The sequence below is a fragment of the Pseudophryne corroboree genome, chromosome 12 (genome assembly GCF_028390025.1).
Source record: "Pseudophryne corroboree isolate aPseCor3 chromosome 12, aPseCor3.hap2, whole genome shotgun sequence".
Lineage (NCBI taxonomy): Eukaryota > Metazoa > Chordata > Amphibia > Anura > Myobatrachidae > Pseudophryne > Pseudophryne corroboree.
Window position 1 is genome coordinate 81685994 of NC_086455.1, and position 12029 is coordinate 81698022.

Below are 12029 nucleotides of genomic sequence, written 5' to 3' on the forward strand. Positions count from 1 at the left end.
ATTGGCTACAGGAGCAGTGGACTGACTGGTAGATGTATGGCACATATTACACAGACCATCATTCAAAGCTTCCCTCTCAGGCAAATCCCTGGTGCATGTGCTGCATGATACAGGAGCGTCCACAGATTTCCTGCCCTTTGTGTTAGACATTTCAGTGAATGTAACCACATTACATGAGTATGAGTAAAATACAGCCAGAGTACAATACCTGCGAATAAATCCTCTAGTATGTGACAGCATACACAGTAAACACCACCAGCATCTAAATCCGGTATGATGTGACTGAGTACACTTAACGGTAAATACTGTGCAGCACTATATATGAGACCCTGATGCACCTAGTCCTAGGGTACAGAATACAGTGATAGATACAGCTGGGATACACAAAGTGAAATCCACACGGCCGATACAGGCACACACAGTCACAGTGACAATGCAGATAATTATTTTAGTCAGACAATAAAACTGCACTGGACTAGATATATATATATATATATATATATATATATATATATATATATATATATAGAGGTACACTTGTTCTTAACTAACGCTGTCTTAAAATGACATACTTAAGTGTCTGTAGAATCATAGCGCTGATAAATCAGGCGAATTTACAGAGAAGACCTTGCCCTGCAGTCCCGGAGACCAGTCGCAGATACTGTGAGAAGATGGCGCCCAGCATCTCAGTTAGGGAGTGAGGGAGAGTGAGACAGCTTCAGGGCGGGAACACCAGCAGTAGATTATGCCCGGAGCTGGGGGAGGGGCTACAGATCAAGTGCCTTATCCCCTATGCTGGTCCTCACCACCTGGTACTATGGAGCCTTAGTAAACATGGATAATGTATTATCCGACCTGTGCTCCCCTGCCCTGGTGGATATAGTGGGGTCCTTGTACGGCCACAGTGTCCACGCCAGCGTCGCGTTCTGTTTCCGGAGACCGCGACCGGAATGTGATTTAATGAGCTTGAGAAGTTGCCTACGTTGAGAAATCCCTGGCATTTTATCCCAAAACGGACAGATGTTTTGTGGTAAATATTCACTGTGCGATCCACAGAATATGAACTATTATCTTTTTATGGCACAAACCAGATGTAAACAAATGCACTAACCACTGTTGAGCTGAAATTTCAAATTTATTTTTCTAGGGTTTTGCATTCAATCGCCGTCTCCTGTTTGTCCAACAGTAACCAATGTATTATCAGGTCATTGCAACGGTCACTGGAGTATTCACAGAAGCAGGTGATGTCTGTGCTGCTGTAAGGCAGCCATCAGTCCACTTCATGTTAGTGAGGACAAGACAGTGAAAGTATTATGAAACGGGGGTTTCCCAACCACTTGCTACAAGGATTAATCCAATGGAACCCCACCCTTGTCCTTCACAGATCCAAACATCCCCTATGTTCTCCCCCGGGGGAACCTACGTTGTCCATTTTCTTCATAAATTGCACAGAGTCACATCCTACTAACTTAGGGGGACATTTACTAAGCAGTGATAAGAGCGGAGAAGTGAGCCAGTGTAGACGGTGCCCCATCAATCAATCAGCAGCTTTGTATAATTTTATAGTATGCAAATTATAGATGTTACTTCGGCGCTGATTGGTTGCCATGGGAACTTCTCTACTGGCTCACTTCTCCACTCTTATCACTGCTTAGTAAATGTCCCCCTTAATCACCTGTAACGATTTCAGAAATTGTGTCACTTGTTTAATGTTTAGAACAACTGTATGATATGTCTTTACAGACATGCTGAGCTCAGTAGTGCATCAAGGATGCTTGTTAGTCACTACAATCTCCCTTTTGAAGACATCTTCCTGGGTGGACCAGGGGGAAAGAGGATGCAATAAATGAGAAATTGCAGCCGGAGGGACGCTCAGTTACTAAGGGATTGCCTCACACTTCTGCAGTACTTTCATGAGCCAAGCAATGAACTGCTCTGCACTGTTATATGTCAAGTCCAGAAAGAAGGGTTTACTATTTAATAAAGATGAGTGGATTCGGTTCTCAGAGAACCGAACCCTACCGGACTTGCCTTCCGAGTTCGGTTCTGAGCCAGGCTCGGGCTTTCCCGCCTGACTTGGAAACCCGAAAGCGGCAAAACGTCATCATTCCGCTGTCGGATTCTCGCGGGATTTGGATTCCATATAAGAAGACGCGCGTCGCAGCCATTTTTACTCCAGTCTCGTAGAGTGTATTGAGAGGACGTGTCCTCAGTGTTCAGTGTCTGTGTGGGGGCAGGAAAGTGGGGTGGTGAGTCTTGTGCTGTGTTGTGCTGCTCAGTCCAGTCCAGTGTAGTGTAGTCAGTGTATTGTGCTGCATCAGTCCAGCCAGTCCCAGTGTTGGTGTCCTCTGCTGCCATATATCCAGTGTAGCTGTATAAAGTGGTGCTGTTTTGTGCTGTCCAGTCCAGTGTAGTCAGTGTATTGTGTTGCATCAGTCCAGCCACAGTGTTGGTGTCCTCTGTTGCCATATATCCAGTGTAGCTGTATAAAGTGGTGTTGTGTTGTGCTGCATCAGACCAGTGGTAATGTCCTGTCCATCAGTCATTCCAGTGACGATATACGCTGCTGCTATATGTCCACTGCTACCGTATAATAATTATAACAACAACCACAAGTCCCTTACAGTGTTGTTGTGTTGTGCTGCATCAGACCAGTGGTAGTAATCTCTTCATCAGTCGTTCCAGTGACGCATATTGTATAACTGCAAATTATATAACTCCCAAAAAATAATGGAGAACAAAAATGTTGAGGATAAAATAGGGAAAGATCAAGAAGAACCACTTCCTCCTAGTGCTGAAGCTGCAGCCACTAGCCATGACATAGACGATGAAATGCCATCAACTGCGTCTGCCAAGGCCGATGCCCAATGTGATAGTAGAGGGCATGTAAAATCCAAACAGCCAATGTTCAGTAAAAAGAACCAAAAAAAGAAATTTAAATCGTCTGAGGTGAAACGTAAACTTGCCAATATGCCATTTACGACACGGAGTGGCAAGGAACGGCTGAGGCCCTGGCCTATGTTCATGGCTAGTGGTTCAGCTTCACAGGACAATGGAAGCCCTCATCCTCCCGCTAGAAAAATTAAGAGTTAAGCTGGAAAGAGCACAGAAAAGAACTGTGCATTCTGAGATAGTATCACAAATCCCCAAGGAGAGTCCAAGTGTGTCGGCGGTTGCGATGCCTGACCTTCCCAACACTGGACGGGAAGAGGTGGCTCCTTCCACCATTTGCACGCCCCCTGTAAGTGCTGGAAGGAGCACCCACAGTCCAGTTCCTGATATTCAAACTGAAAATGTCACTGTTGAAGAACACCAGGATGAGGATATGGGTGTTGCTGGCGCTGAGGAGGAAGTTGACGATGAGGATTCTGATGGTGATGTGGTTTGTTTAAGTCAGGCACCAGGGGAGACACCTGTTGTCCATGGGATGAAGAAGCCCATTGTGATGCCTGGGCAAACTACCAAAAAAAGCCACCTCTTCGGTGTGGAATTATTTTTCCACAAATCTGGACAACAGGTGTCAAGCCATCTGTTGCCTCTGTCAATCTGTAATAAGTAGGGATAAGGACGTTAACCACCTAGGAACATCCTCCCTAATACGTCACCTGCTGCGCATTCATCAGAAGTAACTTTGGGTAAGAGCGTAAGCAGTCCACTGACACCTAAATCCCTTATTCCTCCTGTACCCAAGCTCCTGCAAGCAACACCACCAACTCCCTCAACATCAACTTCCTCCTCAGTCATGAACGTCAGTAGTCCTGCAGGCCATGTCACTGTCAAGACTGAGGAGTCCTCTCCTAGCCAGGAATCCTACGTAGGATCCTTGAGTGGTATGCCTGCTGTTGCTGCCTCTGCTGTTGTTGCTGCCGGGAGTCGATCGTCATCCCAGAGGGGAAGTCAGAAGACCACTTGTACTACTTCCAGTAAGCAATTGACTGTACAACAGACCTTTGTGAGGAAGATGAAATATGACAGCAGTCATCCTTTTGCAAAACGGATAACTGAGGCCTTGACAGCTATGTTGGTGTTAGACGTTCGTCCGGTATCCACCATTAGTTCAGTGGGACTTAGAGAATTGTTTGAGGTACTGTGTCCCCGGTATCAAATCCCATCTAGGTTCCATTTCTCTAGGCAGGCGATACGGAGAATGTACACAGACGTCAGAAAGAGAGTCACCAGTGTCCTACAAAAATGCGGTTGTATCCAGTGTCCACTTAACCACAGACATGTGGAAAAGTGGAACAGGGCAGACTAAGGACTATATGACTGTAACAGCCCACTGGGTAGATTTATGGCCTCCCGCAGCAACAACAGCAGTGGCACCAGTAGCAGCATCTCGCAAATGCCAACTCATTCCTAGGCAGGCTACGCTTTGTATCACCGCTTTCCTTAAGAGGCACACAGTTGACAACCTCTTACAGAAACTGAGGAGAATCATCGCAGAATGGCTTACCCCAATTGGACTCTCCTGGGGATTTGTGATATCGGACAACGCCACCAATATTGTGCGTGCATTACATCTGGGCAAATTCCAGCATGTCCCATGTTTTGCACATACAATTAATTTGGTGGTGCAGAATTTTTTAGAAAAATGACAGGGGTGTGCAGGAGATGCTGTCGGTGGCCCGAAAAATTGTGGGCCACTTTCGTCATTCTGCCACTGCGTGCCGAAGACTGGAGCGCCAGCAAACACTCCTGAACTTGCCCCGCCATCAACTGAAGCAAGAGGTGGTAGCGAGGTGGAATTCAACACTATATGCTTCAGAGGATGGAGGAGCAGCAAAAGGCCATTCAAGCCTATACATCCACCTACGATATAGGCAAAGGAGGGGTAATGCACTTGACTCAAGCGCAGTAGAGTATGATTCCAGGTTCTCCAACCCTTCGAACTTGCCACACGTGAAGTCAGTTCAGACAATGCCAGCTTGAGTCAGGTCATTCCCCTAATCAGGCTTTTGCAGAAGCAGCTGGATAAATTGAAGGAGGAGCTAAGACGGAGCTATTCCGCAAAGTATGTGGGACTTGTGGTCCATGCCCTTCATTCGCTTTGCCAGGATTCAAGGGTGGTCAATCTGTTGAAATCAGAGCACTACATTTTGGCCACCGTGCTCGATCCTAGGTTTAAAGCCTAAGTTGTATCTCTCTTTCCAGTAGACACAAGTGTGCATTTGTCAATTCAAGCGGAACGTGACCCGTCAACAGCTTGTCCTTCAATTTCTCCCGCCACTGGGGCTGCAAGGAAAAGGATAAGATTTCCTAGCCCACCTGCTGGCGGTGATGCAGGGAAGTCAGGAGCGAAAGCTGACATCTGGTCCGGACTGAAGGACCTGCCAACGATTACTGACATGTCTACTATCACTGCATTTGATTCTGTCACCATTGAAAGAATGGTGGAGGATTATATGAGTGACAGCATCACTGTAGGCATGTCAGACAGTCCGTATGTATACTGGCAGGAAAAAACAGTATTTTTATGCCTACTGGTAAATCCTTTTCTCCAACTCCGTAGAGGATGCTGGGGTCCACTTTAGTACCATGGGGTATAGACGGTTCCGCAGGAGCCATGGGCACTTTAAGACTTTTTCAGAGTGTGAACTGGCTCATCCCTCTATGCCTCTCCTCCAGACCTCAGTATAGGAACTGTGGCCAGGGAGATGGACAATTCGAGAAAAGGATTTACTTTTAAGTTAATGGTGAGATTCACACCAGCTCACACAGGGGCGTCTTAAGCGAGGACGGGACCCCTGTGCAGACTCCGGGTGGGCCCCCTCCTCTCCATGGCACAGTAGGCTCCGACACTGCGCCAGAGCCTACTGCGCATGCGCAGGTCTCCGGAAACATGGTGCCCGCCATGTTCCGGAGACAAAATTTAAAGTGCGCATACGCTGCGGCCATTTTGGAGTTGATTTTGTGCTGGATGGAGGCGGCTGCAGCGTCTGACGCTGGACTCCGGAGAGGTGAGTACTAAAATATGGGTGCAATGTGTGCGGTGTGGGGCCCCCCCTGGACCCAGGGGCCCATGTGCACCGCACACATTGCACCCATTATAGAAACGCCAATGAGCTCACACTTCAAGCATGCCGCACAACATGGCATTCAACCTACACATGCTAACCAGCATGAACATTACAGCAACGTGCTGAAAACAATTTTAACACAACACCTGTGTAAAACTATAACAAAATCACTACTGCAGGTAAAGTACGCACTGGGCTGGGTGCCCAGTATCCTCTACAGACTAGGAAAAAAGGATTTACCGGTAGGTATAAAAATCCTGTTTTCTCATACGTCCTAGAGGATGCTGGGGTCCACTTTAGTACCATGGGGTTATACCAAAGCTCCAGTACGGGCGGGAGAGGGCGGATGTCCCTGCAGAATCGACTGACAAAAATTTAGGTCATCAGCGGCCAAGGTGTCAAACTTGTAAAACTTAGCAAACGTGTTTGTCCCTGACCAAGTAGCTGCTCGGCAAAGTTGTAATGCTGAGACCCCCCGGGCAGCCGCCCAGGATGAGCCCACCATTCTTGTAGAATGGGCATTCACCAAATTCGGCATTGGCAATCCTGCCGTGGAATGAGCATGTTGAATCGTACCTGTCACAACTGAGGGCCTGAGCTGACGGAAGGCAGCCTCAGTTGTAGGGGCTGAGATATACCGGAACCTGGGAGGTTGTATCAGACCCCTGGACATGTAAGTATCATGAAGAGAAACCGCCCGAAGGCGTGACCACGACAATTTGAGTGAAAGTCAATGATATTTATTTATGACAGACTCCATGCATAACAGTAGCAGTAAAAAGAAACATAAAAATCAGCAGAGAAATAATAATACAGTTCCTGGGTACTACAGGGTGGCAGGGGCCACAGAGCTCTGGTGGTATGAGACAGTTCTTATTATCTGCAAGTTGGAAAGTCCTTACCAGGCTCAACTGTAGCAATGAGGAAAGCCCAGGGTCGTACCAGCTGGTGTTCCAGGGAAAGCTGGACTGCTGTAGGTAGAATGCTGCTGTGGGTACTGGTTAGAACCAGACAGGTGTTGGCACGGAGTGGATACTGGCTGGAACCAGTTAAATAATAAATAAAGCTTGAGAGCGATGCAATATAGATGAAATGTAGAATTTGAGAGCGGAGAAATAATAATACCGGTGGAGAGAGGTAAACTGCAGAAAGGACACCGGCCCTTTAAGAGAAGCTGTACACTGCTGGAAGCAGGTGATTGTTGTAGCTGGAAACAGGTGAGTCCAGTATGGATCGGAGAGTCAGGCTACACCGCAGATGGAATGCTGGTGCGGGTCTCTATCAGCAGAAGTCTGAAGACAGGAGCTGGAACCTGGAAGACATTCACAGAAGAGAGACAAACTGGAACTAGGTTTGACAACCAAAGCACTGACGCCTTCCTTGCTCAGGCACAGCTTACTTATACCTGCAGCAAGGAAGGGATTGGCTAGGCAATTATGCAGATTAACAATACAGACAACAGATTGGTGGAAATGATCAGCTGACAGCATCCAAGATGGCTGCGCCCATGCAGACACTTGGAGGGAAGTTTGGTTTGTAATCCATGTGGTAATGAAAACAGTAATGGCGGCGCCGGCCACCGGAGACAGGAGACGCCATGCCAGATGTAATATGGCGCTACTGTGACAGAGTCTCAGAGAAACAGGAGAGGAGGCAGGAATGTGGACATCAGGATAACAGATGGGATCCGGTCCTGGAGCGCTGAGCCAGCCTTAGGAGGCATCTGATGGGTAAGAAATGGCGTCCAGATACCCGGATCGTGACAGTACCCCCCCTTTTAGGAGTGGCCCCAGGACACTTCTTAAGTTTACCTGGCCATCTGGAATGGAACTTCTGGATGAAGACTTGTGCCAACTTGGAAGTGGGGAATCCATGACAGAATCCATTGAGGGATGAGACCACGGACGATGAGGAACAGACAAGGAAACCAGTTGCCTAGTGGGTAACTGGAGGGATACTTTGTGCTGGGCACATTTCGGGCAGGAGGCCACAAATTCAGCAATGTCCTTCTTTAGGGTCGGCCACCAATTTGACCTGGAGACGAATTTTAAGGTCTTGCGTATGCCCGCGTGTCCGGCAAAGCGAGAGGAATGTGCCCAATGCAAGAGCTTCCTCCTGAAAGCCGGCTTCACAAAATTTTTCCCTGGCGGGGGCATAGAGTCCATACTCACTGCGGAGAACGCCACTGGATCAACATTACAATGCTTGACAGTAGACTCAGACTCATTTTCTTGCTCCCTAGAGCGGGAAAGGGCATCAGCCTTGTGATTCGGGGACCCTGGACAAAACTGTAGTTTGGAGTCTTGGCACGGATGAGACGGGACATCAGAAGACTTGTAGGAGGATATGCGAACTGGAAGCTCTTTTTGGAGACAGGTCTCTGAGCAGGAAGGACCCCATGCCAGGATACGGGTCGACTTCCAATCAACTTGAGGATTATGCAAACGTAGCCATGGAAGGCCTAGGACCACAGGATGGGTGGCCCTGGGGATAACCTGGAAAGAAATCAACTCTGTATGCTGGTCCCCTACCTTCAGACGGATAGGTAGGGTCTTGGAGGTAATCACCGCCTCAGGAATCCTACTGCCGTCCACGGCAGTTAGAGATATCGGTGATGACAGTCTCTCAGTGGGTAGAGACCACTGCTTAACGAACCTCTCTGTAATAAAGTTTCCAGCTGCTCCAGAATCCAACAAGGCAGTGAGATTCTTAGTACGCTGAGCCACCTGCAGAGAAACGGAGAGATTGCAGTTACTTGGAAATGGAGAGAAATTCGTCACTCCTAGCTGACCTTCTCCTTGGTGGGCTAGGACTTGAGGTTGTCCCGGACGCTTGGGACAGGACTTGACAACGTGAGAAGATTCGGCACAATACAAACAGAGACGCTCAGCGAGACGTCTACTACGCTCTGCCTGAGATAATCGAGAGCGACCTATCTGCATAGGTTCCTCCCGAGACGGAGATGGCTGACGAGGAATGGAAACTGTAGGAATCCTGGGAAATGTGGATCTTCCACGTTCAACAGCCCTTTCACGGAACCGTAAATCGACCTTAGTGCAGAGGGAAATGAGCTCGTTTAAAGTTAAAGGCAAGTCTCTAGCAGCGAGCTCATCTTTGATACGCTCGGATAGCCCTCCCCAGAAGGCTGCATAAAGAGCGTCATCATTCCAGGAGACTTCAGATGCCAAGGTCTGGAATTGCACCAAATACTGACCGACAGTTCGCGTCCCCTGACGCAGTCGAAGGATCTCTGAGGAAGCTGATGTCACTCGACCTGGCTCATCGAAAATTCGTCTGAACGTTGCCACGAAGTCAGCATAGGATGACAACAGGACTTCAGACCTTTCCCATATAGGTGAGGCCCAGTCTAGAGCGGCACCAGTGAGTAGAGAAATAAGGTATGCCACCTTAATGCGGTCAGTAGGGAAACTGCTGGGTTGTAATTCAAATTGGATCTCGCACTGGTTTAGGAAACCCCTGCAGGCTTTAGGGGATCCATCATATTTAGCAGGAGTCGGCAAGTGAAGATAGGGAACAGGAACAGGTACGGTGGGTGGGGACACCACCGGAGGCGCTGGAGTCGGCACACTGGACGCCCCTGATCCACGGAGGGCCGCTTGAATCTCATCCAGCCGGGAGGAGAGGTCCTGGAGACAGCGAACAACATGGTCCTGAGCAGCCTCCTGACGTTCAAGGCGGGTTGCCAATTCTTGTATCAGCCTAAGCGCTTGAGTCAGGTCTCCGGCTGGATCCATTTGGTCAGTGCTTACTGTCACAACTGAGGGCCTGAGCTGACGGAAGGCAGCCTCAGTTGTAGGGGCTGAGATATACCGGAACCTGGGAGGTTGTATCAGACCCCTGGACATGTAAGTATCATGAAGAGAAACCGCCCGAAGGCGTGACCACGACAATTTGAGTGAAAGTCAATGATATTTATTTATGACAGACTCCATGCATAACAGTAGCAGTAAAAAGAAACATAAAAATCAGCAGAGAAATAATAATACAGTTCCTGGGTACTACAGGGTGGCAGGGGCCACAGAGCTCTGGTGGTATGAGACAGTTCTTATTATCTGCAAGTTGGAAAGTCCTTACCAGGCTCAACTGTAGCAATGAGGAAAGCCCAGGGTCGTACCAGCTGGTGTTCCAGGGAAAGCTGGACTGCTGTAGGTAGAATGCTGCTGTGGGTACTGGTTAGAACCAGACAGGTGTTGGCACGGAGTGGATACTGGCTGGAACCAGTTAAATAATAAATAAAGCTTGAGAGCGATGCAATATAGATGAAATGTAGAATTTGAGAGCGGAGAAATAATAATACCGGTGGAGAGAGGTAAACTGCAGAAAGGACACCGGCCCTTTAAGAGAAGCTGTACACTGCTGGAAGCAGGTGATTGTTGTAGCTGGAAACAGGTGAGTCCAGTATGGATCGGAGAGTCAGGCTACACCGCAGATGGAATGCTGGTGCGGGTCTCTATCAGCAGAAGTCTGAAGACAGGAGCTGGAACCTGGAAGACATTCACAGAAGAGAGACAAACTGGAACTAGGTTTGACAACCAAAGCACTGACGCCTTCCTTGCTCAGGCACAGCTTACTTATACCTGCAGCAAGGAAGGGATTGGCTAGGCAATTATGCAGATTAACAATACAGACAACAGATTGGTGGAAATGATCAGCTGACAGCATCCAAGATGGCTGCGCCCATGCAGACACTTGGAGGGAAGTTTGGTTTGTAATCCATGTGGTAATGAAAACAGTAATGGCGGCGCCGGCCACCGGAGACAGGAGACGCCATGCCAGATGTAATATGGCGCTACTGTGACAGAGTCTCAGAGAAACAGGAGAGGAGGCAGGAATGTGGACATCAGGATAACAGATGGGATCCGGTCCTGGAGCGCTGAGCCAGCCTTAGGAGGCATCTGATGGGTAAGAAATGGCGTCCAGATACCCGGATCGTGACAGTACCTCTGATCCAGCGCGCAATCGTCTGCTTAGAAGCAGGACACCCAATCTTGTTGGGAGCATACAGGACAAACAGAGCCTCTGTTTTCCGTATCCGAGCTGTTCTGGCGACATAAATTCTCAAAGCTCGAACCACATCCAGAGACTTCAAACCAGCGAAGGTGTCAGTAGCCACTGGCACCACAATAGGTTGGTTTACATGGAAAGAAGAAACCACCTTTGGAAGAAATTCCTGAAGGAGTTATTAGCTCAGCTCTATCTTCATGGAATATCAAGTAAGGGCTCTTGTGAGACAAGGCCCCTAACTCAGACACCCTCCTTGCAGATGCCAAAGCCAACAGCATGACCACTTTCCAAGTGAGAAACTTCAACTCCACCTCCTGGAGAGGATCAAACCAATCTGATTTAAGAAACTGCAACACCTCATTAAGATCCCACGGTGTCGCAGGATGCACAAATGGAGGTTGGATGTGCAGAACCCCTTTCACGAACGTCTGAACTTCTGGAAGGGAGGCCAATTGTTTCTGAAAGAAAACGGACAAGGCCGAAATCTGGACCTTGATTGAACCCAGTCGTAGGCCCGCATCCACACCCGCCTGAAGAAAATGGAGAAAACGTACTAACTGAAACTCTTCCGTTGGAGCCTTCTTGGTTTCACACCAAGACACATATTTTCTCCAAATACGGTGGTAATGTTTAGACGTTACTCCTTTCCTGGCCTGAATAAGAGTGGGAATGACTTCTTTGGGAATACCCTTTCGGGCTAGGATCCGGCGCTCAACAGCCATGCCGTAGCCGCGGTAAGTCTTGATACACGCACTGCCCCTGCTGCAGCAGGTCCTCACGAAGAGGAAGAGGCCGAGGATCTTCTATGAGCAACTCCTGAAGATCTGGATACCAAGTCCTCCTTGGCCAGTCTGGGACAATGAGGATCGCTCAAACCCCTGTTCTTCTTATGATTTTGAGAACTTTTGGTATCAGTGGAAGTGGAGGGAAGACATACACCGACCGAAACACCCACTGGGTCACCACTGCTATTGCTTGAGGGTCTCT